Raw genomic sequence first — 24,347 nt, forward strand, 5'->3', positions numbered from 1 at the left:
TGAGGTCATCCCATCTCCTTGGTGATGCTGTTCTACTTCTGACCCTATGACCCACAATTCAAAGAGGACTACCATCAGGCTTTTGTGTGGGATGAGGAAAAACAAAACACTTGGAAAGATTGAGAGTGATGAGATCACAGAGAATTCTTAGAGGAATCAGACACCAAGTGACCTAAAGGCAGAGGGGATCTGGGGACTTGTTTGAAGAGGCTGTCAGTCTCCCATGACAACTTGCTGCATGCCAGAACATTCCACTGAGATTAAGGTAGTGCTCACCTAGGGCGAGTGTAAGAGCTCTGGTGACTCCCTTCTCATCCCTGGAAGCCTGCCACACTCCTCACCCCATCCCCAGGATGCAGCCCAAGCCATGGTGTCGGGTCCTGCTCAGTACACACGTGCATGTGAAAAAGTCATCAAAAAATTATGACCCCATTAAAGCACCTCAAAAAGAACTGTTTTCCATCGTTAGTGTTTTTGTATGTTTTAGGATGTACTTTGGGCTTTTAAAGGGTTTCAATCTCATTATTTAAATGATTATTATTGTAATTGCACAGTTCAGAAATTTGGGACATTGAACTAAATCAATACTAATCCAGTCACAGACCAATGCAGTCAACAAATTCTAAAAAAAGAAATCACATTTCCAGACTACAGAGCTGATAAAACTTGCACATATAATTGATAGTTTGCCTGCTATTTCTATGTGACAGAGATACAGAATCTAACCCCAGGCAGAATCCACTCTGGCTCCAGGTATCTGCTCTTCCAGTGGATTTGTAAGCTGCAGGTCAGGTGATAGGGGTATGGGGTATTCAAACATGTGACCAGGACCAGCTCAGCTCCTTTTCCCCACATTTGTCCTGTGTCCACCCTAGTACTGAGCTTTGGGGCCAAGAGGGAGCAAGAAAAACCTCTACTTTTAAGAATCTCAAAGCTGAGAAACTGTGAAAACTACTAAATTCAGAAGAGAGAGAGAATATCCTCTATGTTTTTAACTGTGTACTTATAAAACTAGGGACTGGGACAGGATGAAATCCTAGGGTCACTCCAACTCAGACACAGAAAAGCACATCTCTGGGAGTGAGCTAGATGGGAACAGCCACTCAAGAACAGCTCAAAGCTCTTTCTCTCTCAAAGCATAGAACCAGACTAAAAAATGCCAAATATTTGTTCATGGATTTCTGAAAATTAACCAAAAGCTTTCAATCTTCTGAGGAGCATTTGGTCAAGAAAAATGGTGGGACGTCTGTAGAGCCTATAGCCTGAGAGTTGTAATGTGACCTTTCCTCAAAATCCTCCCCAGCTCCATGTGGTCTTGAAACCCTACAGATGCTCCTCAGGATACACCTGAGGCAATCCTTGATGTCAGCACAGATGGAGGGGTCCATGACACAGGTGGAGAAGTCCATGACACAGGTGAAGGGCTCCATGACACATGGAGTGGTCCATGACACAGGTGGAGGGTGCTGCCAGTGTTCTGCACCCAACACACCATATTACAACCTAGATCATCAGTCTGCAAACTTCCTAGCCAGCCTGCTTACATTCTTGCCAGTCAATGGTCTGTTGTTATTAGCCCACAAAATTTGCCTACTTAAAAATAGCTCCACCACCATATCTCTCTCTCTCTCTCTCTCTCTCTCTCTCTCTCTCTCTCTCTCTCTCTCTCTCTCTCCTCCTCCTCACTCTTGCTTGCTCTCTTGCTCACTTTTGATCTCTCACTTTTTCTTTCTCTTCTCCTCACTCTCTCTCTCTCTTGCTCACTCTCTCTCTCTCTCACTCTATGTACAGACACTCTGTGCTTAATAAAATCTCTTGCATGGGTTCCAGCATTTGGAGTGGTTTCTGGGTACATTCAGAGGAGTCCAAGACATGGGGGGGAGGGGTCCATGACATGAATGTGTGAGTTCATGACATCAGTGGAGTCTTCCATGACACAAGTGAATGGTCCATGACAGAGGTGGAGGGGTAAATGACAGAGGCAAAGAGTCCATGACAATAGTGGAGGGGTCCATGACATATGTGAACAGGTTCATGACATCGGAGGAGGTGTCATCGACACTGGTGGAGGGTCAATGACAAAGGTAGAGGGATCCATGACACAGATGGAAGGGTACATGACATAAATGGAAGAGTCTATGACATGGGTGGAGGGGTCCATGACACAGGTGGAGAAGTCCATGAAAGAGGTGGAGGAGTCCATGACATAGGTGGAGGGGTCCATTACACAGGTCAAGGTGTCCATTACACAGGTGGAACATCCATGACAGGTGGAAGAGTCCATGACATGGGTAGAGGGGGTCCATGATACAGGTGAAGAAGCCATGACATGGGTGGAGGGTCTGTGACATAGCTCATAGTGTCCATGAAAAGGGGGTGGGGTTCATGATACAGTGGGTGAGGTCCATGAAATGGATGCAGGGTCCTTGAAACAGGTGGAAAGTCCATGACTCAGGTGGAGGGTACCATACTTGTGGAGGTGTTGATGACACAGATGGAGGGGTCCATGGCACAGGTGGAGGGATCATGACACAGGTGGCATTGTCTATGACATAGGTGGAGGGTCAATGACACAGGGTGAGGCTTCTATGAGAGGTGAAGTGGTCCATGAACTAGGTGGATGGTTCCATGGCATGAGTAGCATGTTCCATGACACAGGTGGAGGGGCCCATGACAAAAGTGGAGGGATCCATGACATGGGTGGAGAGGTCCATGACATGGCCAGAGGATCCATAACACAGATGGAGGGGTCCATGATACAGGTCAAGGGGTCCATGACACAGTGGAGGTTTCCATGACACAGGTGGAGGGGCCCATGAAACAGGTGGAGGGGTCCATGACACAGTTCAATAGGTCCATGAAACAGGTGGAGGATTCCAGTGACACAGGTCAAAGGGTCTATGACACAGGTTGAGGTGTCCATGACACAGGTGGAGGTGCCTGTCACAGGTGGAGGTGTTCATGACACAGGTGGAGGATCCATGAGACAGGTAGAGGGGTCCATGACATGGGTGGAGGAATTCATGACACAGGTGGAGTGGTCCATGACACAGGTGGATGGGTCCAGTGATACAGGTGGAGAAGTCACTGACACAGGTAGAGGTGTCCATGACACTGGTGGAAGGGTCCATAACATGGGTGCAGAGGTCCTGGACAGAGCTGGAGAATTCCCTGACAGAGGTGGAGAGTCCCTGACACAGGTGGAAGAATCCATGACACAGGTGGAGGGGTCCATGACACTGATGGAGGGGTCCAGTGACACAGGTGGAATGTCCATGACATGAATGGAGGGCTGCATGACACAGGTGGAGGGGTCCATGTCCCAAATGGAGTGAAAAATGATACAGTTGGAGGGGTCCATGACAAGGGGGGGCCAGTCCAGTGACACAGGTGGAGGGATCCATGACACAGGTGGAGGGATCCATGACACTGGTGGAGGGGTCAATGACCTGGGTAGAGGAGTCCATGACATGGGTGAAGGGGTGCATGAGATAGGTGGAGGGGTCCATGACAGGGGTGGAGGGTTTCTTGACACAAGTGGAGGGGTCCATGACAAGGGTGGAGGAATTCATAACACAGGTGGGGTGGTCCATGACATAGTTGGAGGGTCCAGTGACACAGGTGGATGGGTCCAGTGATACAGGTGGAGGTGTCACTGACACGAGTAGAGGTATCCATGACACAGGTGGTGGGTCCATGACAGGTGGAGGGGTTCGTGACAAGTTGAGGGGTCATGAAACAGGTGAAGGGATTCATAAAATGGGGAGGGATCCATGACACAGGTAGTTGTGTACATGATACAGGTGGAGGGTCCATTATTCAGGTTGAGGGGTCCATGATACATATGGAGGGGTCCATGACACAGGTCAAGTGATCCATGACACAGGTCGAGGGTTCAATGACCCAGATGAAGGGGTCCAAGACATATGTGGAGGGGTCCATGACACAAGTGGAGGGATCCATGACATGGGTCAAGGGTCCATGAAGAAGGTGGATGGGTCTGGACACAGGTAGAGGGGTCCATGACACAGTGGAGGGTCAACAACATGGGGGGAACGTGTCCATGACACAGGCCGAATGTCCACGACACAGGTCGATAGGTCCAGGACACAGGTTGAGGGGTTTATGATACCAGAGAAGGGGTTCATGACACAGGTGGAGCGATTCATTACATGGATGGAGGAGTCCATGACACAAGTGGAGGGTCCATGACATAGGTGACCGGGTCCATGACACATGTGGATGTGTCCATGACACAGGTTGAGGGTCCTTGACAAAGGTGGAGGGTTCATGACAGTGATGGAGGGGTCTGTGACACACATGGAGAGTCCATGACATAGGTCAAGAAGTCCATGAAACAGGTGGAGGGTCCATGACATGGTGGAGGGGTCCAGTTACATAGGTGGAGGGTACATGACACAGGCGTAGGGGTCCATGACATAAGTGGGTGGTGCATGACATAGGTGAAGGGGTCCTTGACACAAGTGAAGAAATCATGACTCAGGTGGAGGGTCCATGACATGAGTGGAGGGGTCCATGACAGTTGGAGGGGTTCATGACACAGATGGAGGCTTCAGTCACACAGGTGATGATTCCAAAACTTGAGTGGAGCGGTCGGTAACACAGATGGAATGTCCATTACACAGATGGAGGGATCCATTTCACAAGTCGAAGAGTCCATGACACAGGTGGAGAGTTCTGTGACAAAGGTGGAGGATTTTCATGACACTGGTGTAGGTGTCTACGAGACTGGTAGAGAATTCCACGATACAATTAGAGGGATCCATAACACATAGAGTGGTCCATGACCCAGGTTGAGGGATTCATGACATGGGCAGAGTGTCCATAACACAGGTGGATAGGCCCATGACTAAGGTGGAGGGTTCAGTGACACAGGTGGAGGGGGTCCATGACACAGGTGGAGGGTACAGTGACACTGGCAAAGAAGTCCATGACACAGGTGAAGTGGTCCATGACATGGGTGGAGGGGTCCGTGACATGGATGAAATCATCAATGACTGGGTGGATGGTTTCATGAAATGGGTGGAGGAGTTCAGTGACAAAGGCGGAGGAATCCAAGACATGGGTGGAGGGGTCCATGACACAGGTGAAGGGTTTCATGAACCTGAACCATGACACAGGTTGAGGAGTCCATGAAAGGTGGTGGGGGGGGTGCGTGACACATGTGGAGGCTTCCAAGACATGGTTTGAGAGGTCAATGACACAGGTGGAGGGGTTCAGTTATACAGGTGGTGAGGTCCATGACACTCACAGCAAGCAGGGCTCCCACCTCAATGTCAGCAAAGGTGGAGGGGTTCATGAGAGAGGTGGAGGGTCCATGACACAGATGAAGAATTCCAACAGAGGTGGATGGTCCAGTACATAGGTGGAGGGGTCCATGACTCAGATGGAGGGTCCATGATGTGGGTGAAGGGGTTCATGAATTGGGTGGAGGAATTCATGACATGGGAGGAGGGTACAAAATGACTAGATGGGTCTACAATCCAGATGGAGGTTCGAAAGACATAGGTGATGGTTCCAGTGACAGAAGTGAAGGGGTTTATGACACGGGTGGAGGGGTCGATGACACAGGTTGAGAGTTCATGACATGGGTGGAAGGGTCCATGACAGGTGGATGGGTCAAAGACACAGGTGAAGGGTCCATGACACAGATGGAGAGGTCCATGTCATGAGGAGAAAGGCCCATGACACAGGTGGAGGGTCTAGTGACAGACATGGAGGGTCCATACATGGCTGGAGTGGTCCAAGACACAGGTAGATGGGTCTATGACATGGAAGGGTCAAGTGACAAGGGTGGAGGGGTACATGACACAAGTGGAGGGTCCAGTGACATAGATGGCTAGGTCCATGACACAGGTGGAGGGGTCCATGACATGGATGGACAGGTCCCTGACAAAGGTTGAGTGGTCCATGACACAGGTGAAGGGACCATTGACACAGGCATAGGCATTCATATGCAGGTGGAGGGGTTTATGAAACAGATGAAAGAGTTCATGACACAGGTTGCAGGGTTCAGTTGCCAGATGCATGACACAGTTGGAGGCATCATGACATGGCTAGAGGGGTCAATGGCACAGATGGAGGTGTCCAGTTATATAGGTGGAGGGGTCCATGACACCCACAACAGGCAGGACTTTCACCTGGATGTCAGCACAGGTGGAGGGTTCCATGAAAAAGGTGGAGGGGTTCATCACACAGTTGGAGGGGTCCATGACACAGGTGTATGGTCCAGTCACACAGGTGGAGGGATCCATAACAAAGGTAGAGGGGTTCATTACATGGGTGAAGGCATCCATACACAGTTGGAGGTTCCATGTCTCAGATGGGGGGTCTATTACAAGTGTGGAGTGTTCCATGACTTGGGTGAAGCAGTCCATGACATGAATGGAGAGACCATGACAAGGGTGGTGGGTACAAAATGGCTGTAGGGGTACAAAAGACAGGTGGAAGTGCCCATGAAATGGGTGGAGGGCCCATGAAAAAGGTAGAGAGTCCATGACACGGATGGAGGGGTCCATTACACAGGTGGAGGGGTCCATGACACAGGGGGAGCAGTTCATGACACAGGTGGAGGGTTCAAGACATAGGTGGAAGGGTCCATAACACGTAGATGTGTCCATGATATAGGTGGAGAGTCCTTGAAAAAGGTGGAGGGTTCATGACACAGGCAAAAGTGTCCATGACATGGGTGGAGGGTCCATGACATGGTTGGAGGGGTCCATGATACAGGTGGATAGTCCATAACTCAGGCTGAGGGGTCCAATACAGGTAGAGGGGTCCATGACATGGATGGCAGTGTCCATGACACAGGTGGAGGCATGAATGACACAGGTGGAGGGTCCATAACATGAGTGGAGGTTCTATGACACAAGAGGGTGGCCCATGACACAGGTGGAGGGATACCTGACACAAGTGGTGGGTCCATGACTTAGGCGAACGGGTACATGACATGGGTGGAGGAGTCCATGATGCAGGGGGAGGGGTTCATTTCATGGGTGGAGGGGTCCATGACACAGGTTTAGGGTTCATGACACAGGTGGAAGGGTTCATGAGAAAAGGAATGGGTCAATGCCACAGGTTGAGGGGTCCATGACACAGATGGAGGGGTCTATGACATGGGTGGAAGGATCCATGACACATGTGGAGAGGCCCATGACACAGGTTGAGGGGTCAATGACACAGGTGGAGTGTCTGTGACACTGGTGGAGGGTTCATTACACAGGTAGTGGGGTCCATGACACAGGTGGAGGGGTCCATGACAGGTGAAGAGGTATATGACATAGGTGAAGAGGTCAATGACAAAGATGGAGGGTTCAGTGACACAAGTGGAGGGGGTCATGACACAGGTTTAGAGGTCCATTACATGGGTGCAGGGGTCCATGAAATGGGTAGAGGAGTCCAGTGATAAGTGGAGGGGTTCAAGACTTGGGGAGAGGGGTCCATGACATGGATGAAGGCATCCATGACTGGGTATAGGGGTCCAGACACAAGTGGACTGACTATCCATGACACAAGTGGAGTTGTCCATGACACAGTGGAGGGGTCCATGACACAGGTACATGGGTCAGTGACATAGCAAAGTGTCCATGACATGGATGAAGGTGTTCATGACTGAGTGGAGAGTCAATGACATGGGTAGAAGATCCAATGACACAGGTTGATGTGTCCATTTCATGGGTGGAGGGTTCCATGATACAGTTGGAGGGGTCCATGACACAAGTGGAGGATTCCATGAGAGTAGAGGGTTCAGTAACAAAGGTGGAGGGGTCCCTGACACAAGTGGATGGTCCATGACACAAGTTGAGGTGTCCACAACATAGATGGAAGGGTCCATGACATGGGTAGAGGGGCCCATGACATTGGTGGAGGTGTCCAAACATAGGTGGGGGATCCATGACACAGGGGGAAGGGTCCATGGCATGAGTGGGGGGGTCTAGTGTGAGCTGGACAGGTCCAAACAGTGGTGGAGGGTTCTATTACAAAGGTGGACTGTCCATGAAACATGTGGAGGGGTCATGACATGGGTGGAGGGGTCAAAGACACTGATGGAGGGGTCCATGACCCCGGTGGTGGGGTCCATAACTTGGGAAAAGTGTCAAGTGACACAGGTGTAGGAGTCCATGACACAGGTGGAGAGTTTGTGACAGACGTAAAAGAGTCCATGACACAGGTCGAGGTATCTATGATGGGTGGAGTGGTACAGTGATATGGTAGAGTGTTCCATGACACAGAGGGGTCCATGACATGGGTAGAGGGGTCCATGACACCGGTGGAGTATCCATGACATATGTGGAGGGATCCATGTCACACGAGGATGAGTCCATGACACAGGTTGAGGGTTCATGACAGATGAAAGGGTCCATGGCAAGGATGGAGGTTCCATGACATGGGTGGAGAGGTCTGTAACACAGGTGGAGAGTCCATGATACAGGTGTAGGATCCATGGCATAGGTGGAGGGTTCCATGACACATGTGAATGGGTCCATGATACAGGGGGAGGGTTCATGATACAGGTGAACCAATCCATGACAAAGTGGAGGTTCCATGACATGTGTGGAGAGATCCATGCCACAGGTGGAGAGTCCATGACAAATGTAAAATTTCCATAACATAGGTGAAGGCATCCATGACACATGAAACAGATTGAGGGTTCATGACACAGGTGGAGTGGTCCATAACACTGGTGGAAAAGTCATTTGACACAGGCAGAGGGTCCATGATACAGGAGGAATGCCCAGTGACAAGTGAATGGGTCCTTGACATGGGTGAAGGGGTCCATGACACTGGTGGAGTGTTCAAGACACAGGTGGCGGGGTCAGTGACAGTAGTGGAGGTGTCCAGACACTGATGGAGGGTCCATAACAGGGTAGAAGGTTCAGTGAAACAGATGGATGGGTACATGACATAAGTGGATATGTCTGTGAGATGGGTGGAGGGTTCCATGACACAGGTGGAGGGGTCCAAATCACAGGTGTATTGTCTATGACACAGGTGGAGGGGTCCATGACATGGGTGTTAGGATCCATGACATTGGTGTAGGTGTCCAGAAACAGGTGGAAAGTCTATGACAGTTTGAAGGCTCAGTGACACAGGTGGATGTGTCCTTAACATGGGTGGAGTGTTCCATAACACAGGATGAGGGGTCCAAGACACAGGTGGAGGGGACATGACACAGGTGATAGGGACCCTGACACTGGTGGAGGGCTCCATGATGTGGGGGAGGGGTCCATGAGGCAATTGGAAGGTCCAATGACATGGGTAAAGGAGTCCATGGCACGGATGGTGGAGACCATGACATGGGTGGAGAGTTTCATGACATAGGTGGAGGGGTACATGACATGGTTGGAGGGTTCATGACATAGTTGGAGGGGTCCATGACAAGAATGGAGGTCCATGACACAGGTGGAAGGTCTGGCGACATAGGGTGAGGTTTCCATGAAGCAGGTGGAAGGTGTCATGATACAGGTAGAGAGGTCAATGACATGGGTAGATGGTCCAGTGACACAGGATAGAGTTCCACGACACAGGTGGAGGGCTCCATGACAAAGGTGGAGGTGTCCAGACATGCGCGGAGGGTCCATAATACAGGTGAAAGTGTCCAGACATGGGTGGAGGGCCCGTGACACAAGTGGAGGTGTTTATGACATGAGTGGAATGGGCCAGGACATAGGCGGAGGGTCCATGACACAGGTGGAGGGGTGCATGACACAGGTGGGGGCATGCAAGACAGGGATGGAGAGACCATGGCAATTTGGAGGGTCCAGTGACAGAGGTAGAGGGGTCCATGACATAGGTAAAGGGTTTCATGACAAGTTTGGAGGGTTTATCACACAGGTGGAAGGGACAATGACAAGGGTTGATGGGTCCCTGACATGAGTTGAGGGTTCATGACATGGGTAGAGGGGTCCATGACACAAGTTCAGGGTCAATGACACATGTGGAGGGGTCCATGACACAGATGGAAGGGAACAGGGCACAGGTGGAATGTCTAAGACACAGGTGAAGCTTTCCATGACACAGGTGGAGGGTTCAGTGACAAGGGGTGTTTGTGTCCATGACATTGGTGGTGGGGTACATAACAAGGGTGGCGGGTCCATACATAGGTGGACAGGTTCATGACACATGTAGAGTGGTCCATAACAGAGGTGGAGGGTTCATGACAGGTTAAAGGGCCCAAGACAGAGGTGGAGTTGTCCAGTGACACAGGTGGAGGGGTCAATTACACAGGTTAGGGTTCATCACACAGAGGGGTCCATGACAAGGATGGAGGGATCCATGACAAAATTGGAGAGTCCAGTGACACAGATGAAGGGATCCATGACTCAGGTGGAGGGAACCATAACACAGGCAGAGGAATCCAGAGCACAGAAGGAAGCATCCATGATACAGGTGAATGGATCCAGTGACACAGATGGAGGGGTCCATGATACTGATGGAGGTTTTTATGATATGGGTGTATGGGTCCATGACATGAGTGGTCCATGACATGAGTGGAGCAGTACAGTGACACAAGTAGAGGGGTCCATGACAGGAACAGAGGTCCATGACAGGGTGGAGGGGTCCATGACACAGGTGCAGGGTTCATGACAGAGGTGGAGGTATCCACCACACATGTGGATAGGTCCATGACACGGGGGGAAGGTTCATGACACAGGTGAAGGGGTCAGGACACAAGTGAAGAACCCATAACAAAGGTGGAGGGGTCCATGACACAGGTGGAGTTATCCAGCGACACAGGTTTATGGGTGCATGACACTGGTGGAGGGGTCAATTGACACAGGTGGAGGGCCCATGACACAGTGTGAGGAGTCCATGACACAGATGGAGGGGTCCATGACACAGGTGGAGGGGTCCATGACATAATTGGAGGGTCCAGTAACATAAAGTGGTCCATGACAAAGATGGAGGGGTTCATGACACACGTGGAAGGGTCAATGACATAGCTGAAGGGGTCCATGACAACCATGGTAGGTAGGGCCCCCACCTCGATGTCAGCACAGGTAAAATGGTCCATGAAACAGGTTGAGAGTTCTGTGACACAGGTGGAGGAGTTAATGACACAGGGGGATGGTCCAGTGACACAGGCAGAGGGATTCATGACATGGTGGGAAGGGTCCATGGCACAGTTGGAGTGTTTAGTGTCAGAGGTGGAGGGGTCCATGAAAAAGAAGGAGGGGTCCTTGACATAGGTAAAGGGTTTCATGACAAGGCTGGAGGGTCAATAACACAGGTGGAGGGGTCAGTGACAAGGGTTGATGGGTCCAGGACATGGTTGGAGGGTCCGTCACACCAGTGGAGGGGTCGATGACACAGGTGAAGTGATTCATGACACAGGTGGAGGGTTCAGTGACATAGGCAGAGGGGACCATGTCACAATGGAGGGGTAAATGACACAATTGGAGAGGTCCATGACATGCATGTAGGGTCCATGACATGGGTAGAGGGTTTGATGAATGGCAGGAGGTGTCCAAGACATGGGTGAAGGGGTTCATGGCATATTTAGAGGGGTCCATGACATGGGTGAAGGGGTCCATGACATGGGTAGAGGCATCCATGACACAGGTGGAGGGGTCCATGATACAGGTAGAGAGTTTCATGACACAAGTGAAGGGGTCCATGACACAGGTAGAGGGTTTCATGACATGGCTAGAGGGGTCCATGACACAAATTCAGTGTCCATGACAGGTGTGGAGGGGTCTATGACATGGATGGAGATATCCATGACACAGGTGGAGAGTCCAGGACACAGGTGAGGTTTTTCCATGACACAGGTGGAGGTTTCAGTGACATGGGTGTTGTCCATGACACAGGTGGTGGGGTACATGACAAGAGTGGAGGGTCCATACATAGGTGGATGGGTCCATGACACATGTATAGTGGTCCATGACAGATGTGGAGGGTTCATGATATATGTGGAGAGTCCATGAGAGGTGAAGGGGCCCAAGACAGAGGTGGAGTTGTCCAGTGACACAGGTGGAGGGGTCCATTGCACAGGTTAGGGTACATGACACAGCTGGAGGGGATCATGACACAGTGGGAGGGGTCCATGACAGGGGTGGAGGGTTCTATGACATGGGTGAAGGGTTCATTGACACAGCTGGAGTGTCCATGATATAGGTGGAGTGGTCCACAATAGGGGTGGAGGGGTTCATGACATGGGTGGAGGTTTCCAGACAAGGTTAGAGGGTCCATGACAGAGGTGGAGGGGTCTATGACACAGGTGGAAGAATCCATGACACAAGTGGAGATGTCTATGACATGGGTGGAATGGTCCATGACAAGGGTGGAGGCATCCATAACAAGGGTTGAGAGTCCAGGACACAGATGGAGGGGTACAGAACATGGGTGGAGGTGTCCAGACATGGGTGGAGGGTCACTGACACAGGTAGAGTGTCCATGAAACAGGTGCAGGGGTCCATGTCACAGGTGGAGGTGTCCATGACAGTGATGGAGGGGTCCATGACACTGGTGGAAGTTTTTAGAACACGGGTGTAGAGGTCCATGACACAGGTGGAGTGGTACAGTGACACAAGTAGAGGGGTCCATGACATGGGTAGAGAGGTCCATGACATGGTGGAGGGGTCCATGACACAGGTGGAGGGGTCCATGTCACAAGTGGGCCATGATACAGGTGGAGGGTCCATGACAGGTGGAGGCATGTAAGACAGGGATGGAGGGTCCGTGGCACAGTTGGAAGATCCAGTGACACAGGTGGAGGGGTCCATGACACATGTAGAGTTTCTGTAACACAGGTGGAGGGCTCCATGACAAAGGTGATGTCATCCAGACATTGGTGTCCATGACATAGCGAAGCTGTCCAGACATGGGTGGAAGGTCCTGTGACAGAAGTGGATAAGTCAATGGCACAGGTGGAGGTGTCTGTAAACAGGTGGAATGTTCCATGACACAGGTGTAGGTGTCCATGACACAAGTGGAGGGGTCCATGACAAATGTGGAGGGGTCCATGACAGGGGTGGAAATGTCCAGACACAAGTAGAGGGTTCATGTTTGGGGTGGAGGGGTTCATAACATGGGTAGAGGGTACAGTGACACAGGTGGAGGGGTACCTGACAGAGATGGAGGGTCCATGACCCAGATGGAGATGTCCATGACACATGTGGAGGATCCATGTCAGGTGGAGGTGTCCATTACAGTGATGGAGGTGTTCATGACACTAGTGGAGGTTTTTATGACATGGGTGTAGGGGTCCATTACACATGTGGGGTGTCAATGATGCAGGTGGAGAGCTCCATGACAAAGGTGGAGGTGTCCAGACATGGTAGAGGGTCCATGACAAGAGTGGAGGTGTCCAGACACAGGTGAAGGGTCTATGACATGGCTACAAGTGACATAAGTAAACAGGTTGATGACAAAGGTTAGGGTCCCTGACACAAGTGGAGGGCTCTGTGACAAAGGTGGAGGGGACCATGAAATGGATAGAGGGATCCAGGGTACAGATGGGGGCATCCATGATACAGGGATGGGCCCAGTGACAAGAGGGTACATGACATGGATGGTGGGGTCCATGACACGGTGTAGGCATGCATGACAGGGGAGGAGGGTCCATGACACGGGTAGAGGCATTCATGACATGGGTGGAGGCATCCATGACACAGGTGGAGGGGTCCATGCCTTGGGTGGAGGCATCCAGACACAAGTGGAGGGTCCATGACACAGATGGAGGGGTGAATGGCATAAGTGGAAGGATGTATGACACAGGTTAAGGGGTCGATGACATGGGTAGAGGGGTCCCTGACAGAAGTGGAGGGTCCATGACACACGTGGACAGGTCCATTACACAGGTGGAAGGGTCCATGAATGGGTGGAGGTGTCTGGACACAGGTGGAGGGTTCATGACACAGGTGTAATTGGTCTATGACATGGGTGAAGTAGTCTGTGACTGGGGGGGAATGGTCCCTGAAATGGGTGGAGGTGTCCTTGACACAAGTAGTGGGTTCCATTACACACCTTAAGGGGTCCATGACACAGGTAGAGTGTCCATGACAAGGGTGGAGGGTCCATGACATGAGAAGAAGGCCAGTGACACAGGTGAATGGGTCCATGACTTGGGTAGAGGTGACCATGAGACAGGTGGAGGGGTTGATGACACATGTGGTATGGCCCATGACATGTGGGGACAGGTCAGTGACATGGGTGGAGGGTCCAGTGACTCAGGTGGATTGCTCTATGACAAAGAAGAAGTGTCCATGACACAGGTGGAGGGGTTCATGACAAGGGTGGAAGGGTCCATGACACAGATGAAGTGTCCATGACACAGGTGAAGGATTCATGTCACAGGTGGTAGTGTCCATTACACTGATGGAGGGGTCCATGACACTGGTGGAGGTTTTCATGACATGGGTATAGGGGTCCATGACATGGGTGGAGGGGTACAGTGATACAAGTAGAGGGGTCTGTCCCTGACACAGGTATAGAGGTCCATGACATGGTGGAGGGGCTCATGACAAAGGTGCAGGGTCATTGACATAGGTGCAGGGTTCATGACACAGGTGAAGGGGTCCATGGCATAGGTGGAGAGTACATAACAAAGGTAGAGGGGTCCATGACACAGGTGGAGGTATTCAGTGACACAGGTGGAGGGTCCAGGACACAGATGGAGTATCATGACACAGGGTGAGGGGTCCATGATACAGGTGGAGGGTTCCTTGACACAGGCAGAGGGGTGCATGACATAGGTGAATGGTCCAGTGACACAGGTGGAAGGCTCCATGACAAAGGTGGAGGGGTCCAGACATGGGTGGAAGGTTCATAACATGAGTGGAGGTGCCCACACGGGTAGAAAGTTCATGACATGAGTGGAGATGTCCAGATACAGGTGAAGGGTCTGTGACATGGGTAGAAGGTTCAGTGACAGAGGTGGATGGGTTGAAGACACAGGTGGAGGTGTCCAGACATGAGTGGAGGGTTCATGAATCAGGTGGAAGGTTCCATGACAAAGGTGGAGACACAAGTAGAGGGTTCATAACTCAGGTGGAGAGATCCATGACACAGGTGGAGGTGTCAGTGTCACAAGTGGAGTGGGCCATGATATGGTGGAGGGTCCATGACACAGATGGAAGGACCCTGACCCAGGTAGAGGAAACATAGCACAGGTTGAGGTGTCCATGACACAGGTGGAGGGGTCCATGTCCTGGGTGGAGGGGTCTATGACATAGCTGGAGTGTCCATGACACAAATGTAGGGAATCATGACATGTGTGGAGGGGTCCATGACATGGCTAGACATACTGACACAGATAGAGGGGTACTTGACACAGGTGGAGGGGTCCATGTCACTGTGGAGTGGTCCATGACACAGGTGGAGTTGTCAATTGCTCAGGTATAGGGGTGGAGAGGTCCATAACACAGTAGTGGTCCATGTCACATGGAGTGGTCAATGATATTGGTGGAGGGTCCATGACACAGGTGGAGGGATACATGACAAGGGTGGAGGGATTTATGACACAGGTGAAGGGGTCCATGACACAGGTGGAGGGAGCAATCACATAGATGAATGAGTCCATGACACAGGTGGAGGCATCCATGACATGGGTGGAGGGGTCCATGACACAGGTGGAGTGGTCCATGACACAGGAGGAGGGTCCAGTGACACAGGTGAAGTGGTCCATGACACAGGTGTAGGAGTTTATGACTCAGTTGGAGGGATTCATGTCACAAGTGGAGTAGTCCATGTCATAGGTGGATGGGTCCATGACTTGGCCGGAAGTCCCATGACATGGGCGATGGTTCCATGACAAAGGTGGAGTGTTTATGACAAAGGTGGAGGGGTCCATGACACTGCTGGACATGTCCAGACAAGGGTGAAAGGTTCATAACATGGACAGAAGGTTCAGTGGCACAGGTGGACAGGTCCATGACATGGGTGGAAGTGTTCATGAAACAGGTGGAGGGTTCCATGACAAGGGTGGAGGAATCCATGACACAGGTAGAGGGAACCATGACACATGTGGAGGAGTTCATGACAAAGGTGGAAGGGTTCATGACACATGTGCAGGGGTCTATGAGATGACTGGAGTGTTCCATGACAGGGGTGGAGGGGTTCATGACACAGGTAGAGGGGTCCGTGATACGGTGTAGTGGTTCATGACAGGGGTGGAAGTTTCCATTACACAGGTAAAGGGGTCTATGATGGGGCGAATGGGTCCATTACCCAGGTGGAGGGGTCTATGACACTAGTGGAGTGGTCCATTGACAGGTGGAGGGATCCCATGACATGGGAAGAGGGGCCCGTGACACAGGTGGTGTTGTCCATGACATGGGTGAAGGTATCCAGACATGAGTGGAGGGTCCACTGACACAGATGGACTGGTCTATGACACGAGTAGAGGGGTACAAGGCATGGGTGGAGTGATCCATGACATGGGTAAAAGGAACCATGACATTAGTGGAGTTTCCAGACACAAGTGGAGGGTCCATGACACAGGTGGAGGGGTCCATGAGATGGGTGGAGGGGACCATGTTATGGAAGTGTCCACAGATGACTAAAGGGGTTCATGACACAGGTGGAGGGGTCCCTGACATGGGTGGATGGGTCCACGACCAAGGTGGAGGGGTCCATAACACAGGTGGATGGGTGCATGACACAGGTGCAGAGGTCCTGGACACAGCTGGAGAATTCCCTGACAGAGGTGGAGAGTCCCTGACACAGGTGGAAGAATCCATGACACTGGTGGAGGGGGGTCCATGACACTGATGGAGGGATCTAGTGACACAGGTGGAAGGATCCATGTCCCAAATGGAGTGGACAATGACATAGGTGGAGGGGTCCATGACAAGGGGGCCAGCCCAGTGACACAGGTGGAGGGATCCATGACACAGGTGGAGGGGTCAATGACTCGGGTAGAGGAGTACATGACATGGGTGAAGGGGTGCATGAGATAGGTGGAGGGGTCCATGACAGGGGTGGAGGGTTTCTTGACAGGTGGAGGAATTCATGACACAGGTGGAGTGGTCCATGACACAGTTGGAGGGTTCAGTGACATAGGTGGATGGGTCCAGTGACACAGATGGAGGTGTCACTGACACGGGTTGAGGAGTCCATGACAGGTGGAGGGGTCCATGACACAAGTTGAGGGGTCATGAAACAGGTGAAGGAGTCCATAAAATGGGGAGGTAGCTGTGTACATGATACAGGTGGAGGGTCCATGACTCAGGTTGAGGGGTCCATGATACACATGGAGGGGTCTGTGATGCAGGTGGAGCAGTCCATGACACAGATCAAGTGGTCCATGACACAGGTCGAGGGTTCCATGACACAGCTGAAGGGGTCCAAGACATATGTGGAGGGATCTGTGACACAAGTAGAGGAATCCATAACATGGGCCAAGGGTCCATGATGCAGGTGAATGCATCTGGACAGAGGTAGAGTCCATGAAACAGGTACAGGGGTCCATGACACAGGTGGAGGATCAACGACATGGGGGGAATGTGTCCATGACACAGGTGGAGGGTCAGCAACGTGGGGGGAACATGTCCACGACACGGGTTGAGTGCCCATGACACAGGTTGATAGGTTCAGGACACAGGTTGAGGGGTTTATGATACCGGAGAAGGGGTCCATGACACAGTTGGTTGGTCCATGACACAGATGGGGGGTCCATGACATGAGTGGAGGGGTCCATGACACAGGTGGAGGGTCCATGACATGGTGGAGGGATCCAGTTACATAGGTGGAGGGTCCATGACACAGGAGAAGGGGTCCAAGACACTGATGAAGGAATCCAGTGACAGAAATGGAGGGTCCATGACATGGGTGGAGGGGACTGTGACATGGGTGGAAGTGTCCACACATGACTAAAGGGGTCCATGACCAAGGTGGAGGGGTCCATGACACGGGTGAATGGGTCCATGACATGGGTGCAGAGGTCCTGGACATGGCTGGAGAATTCCCTGACAGAGGTGGAGAGTCCTTGACACAGGTGGAAGAATCCATGACACAGGTGGAGGGGTCCATGACACTGATGGAGGCATCTAGTGACACAGGTGGAGGGTCCATGACATGAGTGGAGGGCTGCATGACACAGGTGGAGGGGTCCATGTCCCAAATGGAGTGAACCATGAAACAGATGGAGGGTTCATGACACAAGTGGAGGGCTGCATAACAAGGGGGGCCGATCCAGTGACACAAGTGGAGGGTTTCTTGACATAGGTGGATGGGTCCATCACATGGGTGGAGGTATCCAGACCCAGGTGGAGTGTCCACAATACAGGTGGAGCATCCATGACACAGATAAGGGGTCCATGACACATGGACATGTGCATATCATGGTTGGAGTGTCCATGACTCAAGTGGTGGGGGGCAGTGACAGAGGTGGATGGGTCCATGAGGCTGGTAGAGGGTCCATGACACAGGTGGAGCATCCATGACACAGGTGGAGGGATGCATGACACGAGCGGAGGGCTCCATGGCATGGGTAGAGGGTCCAGAAACAATTGGAGGGGTCTCTGACACAGGTGAAGGGTCCGTGACACACAGTTGGAGGGTCCAGTGACACAGGTGAAGCTGTCCATGTCCCAGGTGGAGTGGACCGTGATACAGGTGGAGGTCCATGACACATGGAGTGGTTCATGACAAGGGTGGAGGGATTCATGACAAAGGTGGAGGGGTCGATGACACAGGTGGAGGGATCAATGACAATTGGAGGGGTCTATGACATGGGTGGAGGGTACATGACACAGGTGGAGGGGTTCATGACACAAGTGGAGAAGTCCATGACACAGATGGATGATCCATGTTATCGGGGGATGGGGTCCATGACAGTAGGAGGTTCCAGTGACACAGGTAGAAGGGTTCTTGACATGGGTGGAAGGGTCCATAACACTGATGATGGGGTCCATGACCCTAGTGATGGGGTCCTTGACTGGGTTAAAGGGTCCAGTGACACAGGTGAAGGGGTCCATATTCCAGGGAGAGGGTCCATGACACAGGAGGATGGTCCATGACATGGATGGAGGAACCATGACTTGGGGGGAAGTGTCCATGGTATGGGTGGAGGGGTCCATGGCACAGGTGGAGGGCTCCATGACACAAGTGGAGGGGGCCACGATACAGGTGGAGGGTCCATGACATGTGGAGGAGTCCATGACACAGGTGGAGGGATTCATGACAAAGGTAGTGGAGTCTGTGACATAGTTGGAGGGTTCATTGACACAGGTAAAGGGGTCCATGACATGTGGAGTGCTCCATGCCTCAGGTAGAGGGGTTCATGACATGGGAGGAGAGGTACATTTCACAGATGGAGTGATCCATGATTCAGTTGGAGTTGTCCATGACACAGGTAGAGGGGTACATGACAGGGGTAGAGGGTTTCATGACATGGGTGGAGTGGTCCGTGACATGGATGGACTTGTCGAGACCCAGGTGGTAGAGGTGGAGGGTTCATGACACACTTGGAGTATACAGAGACACAGGTGGGGGGTCCACAATACACATGGAGGGGTGCATACCATAGTTTGGAGGGTCCACGACTCAGGTGGAGGGGTCTATGACATAGGTTGGGGGGGGGTCCACGACATGAGTGGAGGTGTCCAGACACATGTGACGGGTCCATGGTATGAGAAGATACAGTGACACAGGTGGAGAGTCCATGACACAATTTGAGGGGTCCATGACACAGGTGGAGGGGTCCATGACAAAGGTGGAAGGGTCCATGACACATGTGCAGGGGTCTATGACATGGCTGGAAGGTTCCATGACGGGGGTGAAGAGGTCCATGACATGAGTGGAGGTGTCCAGACAAGTATGAGGATCCTGTGACACAGGTGGAGGGGTCCAAGATACAGGTGGAAGTGTCTATGACACAGGTGCAGAGGTTTAGGACATGACTCGAGAGTTCCCTGACAGAGGTTGAGGGATCCATGACACAGGTGGAGGGGTCCATGATTCTGGTGGAGGGATTTAGTGACACAGGTTGAGTGTCCATGACACAGTTGGTTGGTCCATGATACAGGTGGGGGGTCCATGACATGAGTGGAGGGGTCCATGACACAGGTGGAGTGGTCTATATCACAAGTGGAGTGGTCCATGATACAGGTGGAAGTCCAAGACACAGGTGGAGGGGTCCATGACAAGGATGGAGGGAAATATAACAAAGGTGGAGGGGGCAATGACATGGGTGGATGGGTCCATGACATGAGTAGAGGGTCCATGACACAGGTAGACGGGTCTATGACAAGGATGGAGAGGTTCATGACACAGGTGGATGGGTTCATGACACTGGTGGATGTGTCCAGACATGGGTGGAGGATCCATGGCATGGGTAGAAGGTCTAGTGACACAGTTGGAGAGTCCAGTGACACCAGTGGTGACACAGTGGAGGGGCTCATGGAGGGGGGAATGACACGGGTGGATGGGTCCATGATATGGGTAGACAGTTCCATGACATGGGTAGAGGATCCATGATACTGATGGAGGGGTCCATGACATGGGAGCAGAGGTCCACGTCACAAATGGAGTGGTCCATTATACTGGTGGAGGGCTCCATGACACAGGATAAAAGTATTTGTTGCATTTAAATTTTTTTTTTTTTTTTTTTTTTTTTTTTTTTTTGTAATGGAGATTGAACCCAGGGGTGCTCAATCACTGAGCCACAACCACAGCCCTTTTTACATTTTGAGACAGGGTCTGGCTAAGTTGCTTAGGGCCTGGTCAAATAGCTGAGGCTGTCCTTGAATTTGCTATCCTGCTTCAGTCACATTTAAAGTCTGAGAAATGTATTATATTTTTTAATAGTTTTAAATTATTTAATTAGGTACAGCATTAAGCTAAATTGATCTGTTTGGTTGCAAATATAGCTGTTGACAAAAACAAAGAAATGTTTTCTTCAGAATGAATAAATGAATTCTAATTTTAAATCAGCACAAACTTCAGAGATTCACTTGTTTTTCAGAAGTGGGGGGTTCTCCTATCATGTCCAGCATGGATGAGATAAAGGGTTTCTGTAGGAGGATGGTGCCAGCTGTTGATTAATCACTAAGAAACTTATCTAATTAAAGAAACACAAAAGCCAATATTCTTTTCAAATGGGAGGGGGTGTGATGAATTGGACCATGCCAAGATCTGCTCACAAAACAAGATGGAGAAGACCACCTTCCCTTTGTTTATAGTCGCACAGGTAAAAGGGGACCAGGAGGGACTTCTTCTGTGAGGAACAGGATGGAGTGGAGTGAGGGAAGTCATTTGCCTAGAGAATTAGCATTTCCTCAGGGGTGAACCAACTTTGTACAGGGTCACCTACCCCAGGTCGTCTGAAACCATCTCTCATGACTGCCAGTTTCTGGGAGTCAGACCTCTGTATTCCATGGTTCAGTCAAGTCTGATTCTGCTAAACATGGATGGCATCCTACACAGAAGGTCAAAGGGAAAGTCTTCTAGACAGCAGGAATGGCCTGGAAATAATTATAATTAATAAACAACTTCGGTCTTTTGAACAGAATTGCTTGACCCAGAAGCATTTAGGAAACTTCGTTAGGGCAGGGGTTTCTGTTCTTACTCATTTCCAACAAGGGAGTCTTCTAGTTCTTTCAGGGGGCTCAACAAAAAGTCAAAATGGTGGAAATCAGTGCTTACTATATTCAAGAACTATTTTGTTTCCATTGAGAGACCCCCCAATCCAAAACAGTATTTATATTTTAAAAGTGAATTTCTCACTAATGTAATATACCAGTCCAAGCACTAACCCTTTTTGGATGTGTGGCCCAGACCCAACTGTGGCCAAGACTAAGTGTTCCTATTCTTCTCTCCAAGTTGACCCCTCTCCAGGCAGACCCTCACAGGAGGCAGGAGGGCTTATCCAGTGCAGCCTCCTGTCTGCTCCTCAAGTGGAAACATGTGCTGAGTGCATTTGCTGGGAGAGGAGGAGGTGTTGTTTCAAATGAGAAGTGGGACTAGGTGCATCTAGTCCCAGAGCTCGAGAAGTAAGGAATGAGAATCTTCCCCAGAGGAAAATCGGGTGAACTGTTTTTCCAAAGACAATGGATTTGGGGTAGCAAGATTCAAAGATGCTATTACAGCCCTCTAGAAGATTATTTAGACCATGAAGAGAAGCTTAAAACACAAAAGTTATCACACAGTGGTAAGGATGAAGCCAGATACCTGAAAAATAACTGCAACCAAAGACTAAGAATGCTAAGTGGCTGGGTGGCTCTGGAGGCAAACACATCTCAAGCAGAAAACACTGCTGCCTGAGGTGACGTGAGCTGGACCTCAGCCCTTCATTTAATGGTTCTCATCAGAGTAGTGTGACTTAAAACATTCCTGTTCAGGCTGAGTTGTTTGGAATTCTGGAGTTAAACCACATCTTTGAGGGATTAGCCTTCAGGCCTCAGACCAAAGATCTGAGGCTTTGAAATAATTTTCTTGGGATTGTAAGTCATTTGATTAGTGTTTGAAATGTTTTTCCATTGGGTTTTCATGTAGATCTTTTCTTTTTCTTCTTTTCTTCTTGAGTATATATAATGGAAAACATTGTTGTAATTATTCCCAAGCACTGCAACTTTAATCTCCCCTGTGTAATTGAAACTTCTTCTGCAGTAAGTGGTGTTTCTAGATCCACAACAGATGAACAGTTGTCATCCCCTGGGGTGGGGACGGATACATGTGTACATATGTAAAATTGTCTCCTCAGTTTTGCTGTCGCTTCTTGTGAACCTTTTAAGTACTAGTGTTTGTTTCTCCCCCACTTGAATATTTAAGCCTCTGTGCATTGAACAAATGTTTACTGAATGTCAGCAACGACATGTCCATTTATGCCAAGAAGCACTGTGTTACAGCTGGATCTACAGTGGTGGGCAAGACGGTCCTTACCATCAGAGACTTACAGACTAGTGAAGAAGACAAAGAATGAGCAAGGAAGGACTGTAAACAAGCATTAAAACTACTGATATGCATAATTACATGTTACATATGCCATAGGAGGCTATAGGAGTTGACCAGGTGCAATGAAGAAGACAGCAGGTAGGGAAGTTGGGATGAGAAACTGAATTTGACATGACTGTCAAAGGCCTCTCCAAAGAGTTGACAAGGAGGAGCATGGAAAATCCTGAGGTGTCAAAGCAACAGCAGGGATGTGGCTTGCCTGCAGCAGGGCAGGGGGAGCAGAGGTCCCAGCACACAGGCCTGTGGACCTGTGGAGAGGAATCCGGATTTTACTCTGAAAGTCCTAATGAGTATTAAGCAGAGAAAGAATGTGGCCTGATTTGTTTTTAAGAGATCCCGTAGCCATGCAGTGAGTGGATTGGATGAGCCAAGACTAGTGAAGGGCCAGCAAGGAAGGAGAAGGCAGCTCGACTCTGACTGCAGGAAGTGGCATCAACAGGGTGACAGGATATGGAGTGGGCAGGGGAGGGTGCTGCCAGCCCTCTGCCTGAGCAGCCCACTGGTGCTGGTGCTGAACTGGGAAGGGGCGCAGTCAGGACCTTGACAAGATGGTGCACTGCAGCAGGCTCACAAGGAGCTCTGTGGAGGGTGGGCAGAGTCAGGGAGACCAACTTGGAATGGTGCAGGGCCTCAGGACCAGCGTCCAGGGCACCAAGGGAGAGGGTCTGGTCAGTCCCTGAGCTGAGGGCTTTTGCAGTGACCACAGTCATAAAGGACTGTCCCACAAGAGCCTTGACTGTCTCAGTAGGACTGTCAAATGATCTATCCAAGATTGGCCACAGGAGGGGTCCAGGGACTCAGGCCCACTGCCCTTTCCTGCCCTCCACCCTCCTTCCAAGTGCCTCCACTGACGAACCCCAGGTAGAAGCCAGAATCCACAGTTGGTTACTGGTGCTACCCACAGGGGCCACCCCAAGCACAACAAAGGTAGCCACAGTGCAGATGGTTGAGGTGCAAAGGGAGAGCCCTTGTCTCAGGAAGCCTAGAGCATGCTGCTGTGTGGGTGGGAATCAAGCCACAGTGTGTGCCACCACCTTCAGACACTTGTGGCAGCCAACTGACACTTCAGGTAGAGGAGTCTGCACCTTGAGAGAGGGTGGTATTGAGGAGTGAATCTGCCAGTTGCTTTCAAAGCAGTGAGGTAAGCTGAGGGAGGCTGTGGGAAGAGTCACAGAGCAGAAGTGAGAGCTGGAGGGCAGTGTTAGGATGCAGAGTAGAGACAGGGAGCCTGGAAGACAGTTCTGGAGAAAACCAGAAGAGAGTGAAGCTGGGGATGTCCAAGGAGAAGAAGTGTAGAGCCATAGAGGGCCATGGAGAGGTTGAACGAGGAGTGTGAACTGTCCACTGCCTCCAGGGCCACACAATCCCAGCACCTTAGCTTTTCAAACTCATATTTAAAAAGCTTTAAACACTATATGTTTTACAACAGT

At 50.9% G+C, this 24,347-nt stretch overlaps 1 pseudogene; it reads right to left on the minus strand.

Moving 5' to 3' along the window:
- Window positions 1-4,884: 4,884 nt before the first annotated feature.
- Window positions 4,885-24,347, minus strand: part of LOC124961235 (microtubule-associated protein 10-like) — a 36,244-nt pseudogene continuing 16,781 nt past the window's right edge.

Source organism: Sciurus carolinensis, chromosome 12 (assembly GCF_902686445.1).
Source record: "Sciurus carolinensis chromosome 12, mSciCar1.2, whole genome shotgun sequence".
Classification (NCBI taxonomy): domain Eukaryota; kingdom Metazoa; phylum Chordata; class Mammalia; order Rodentia; family Sciuridae; genus Sciurus; species Sciurus carolinensis.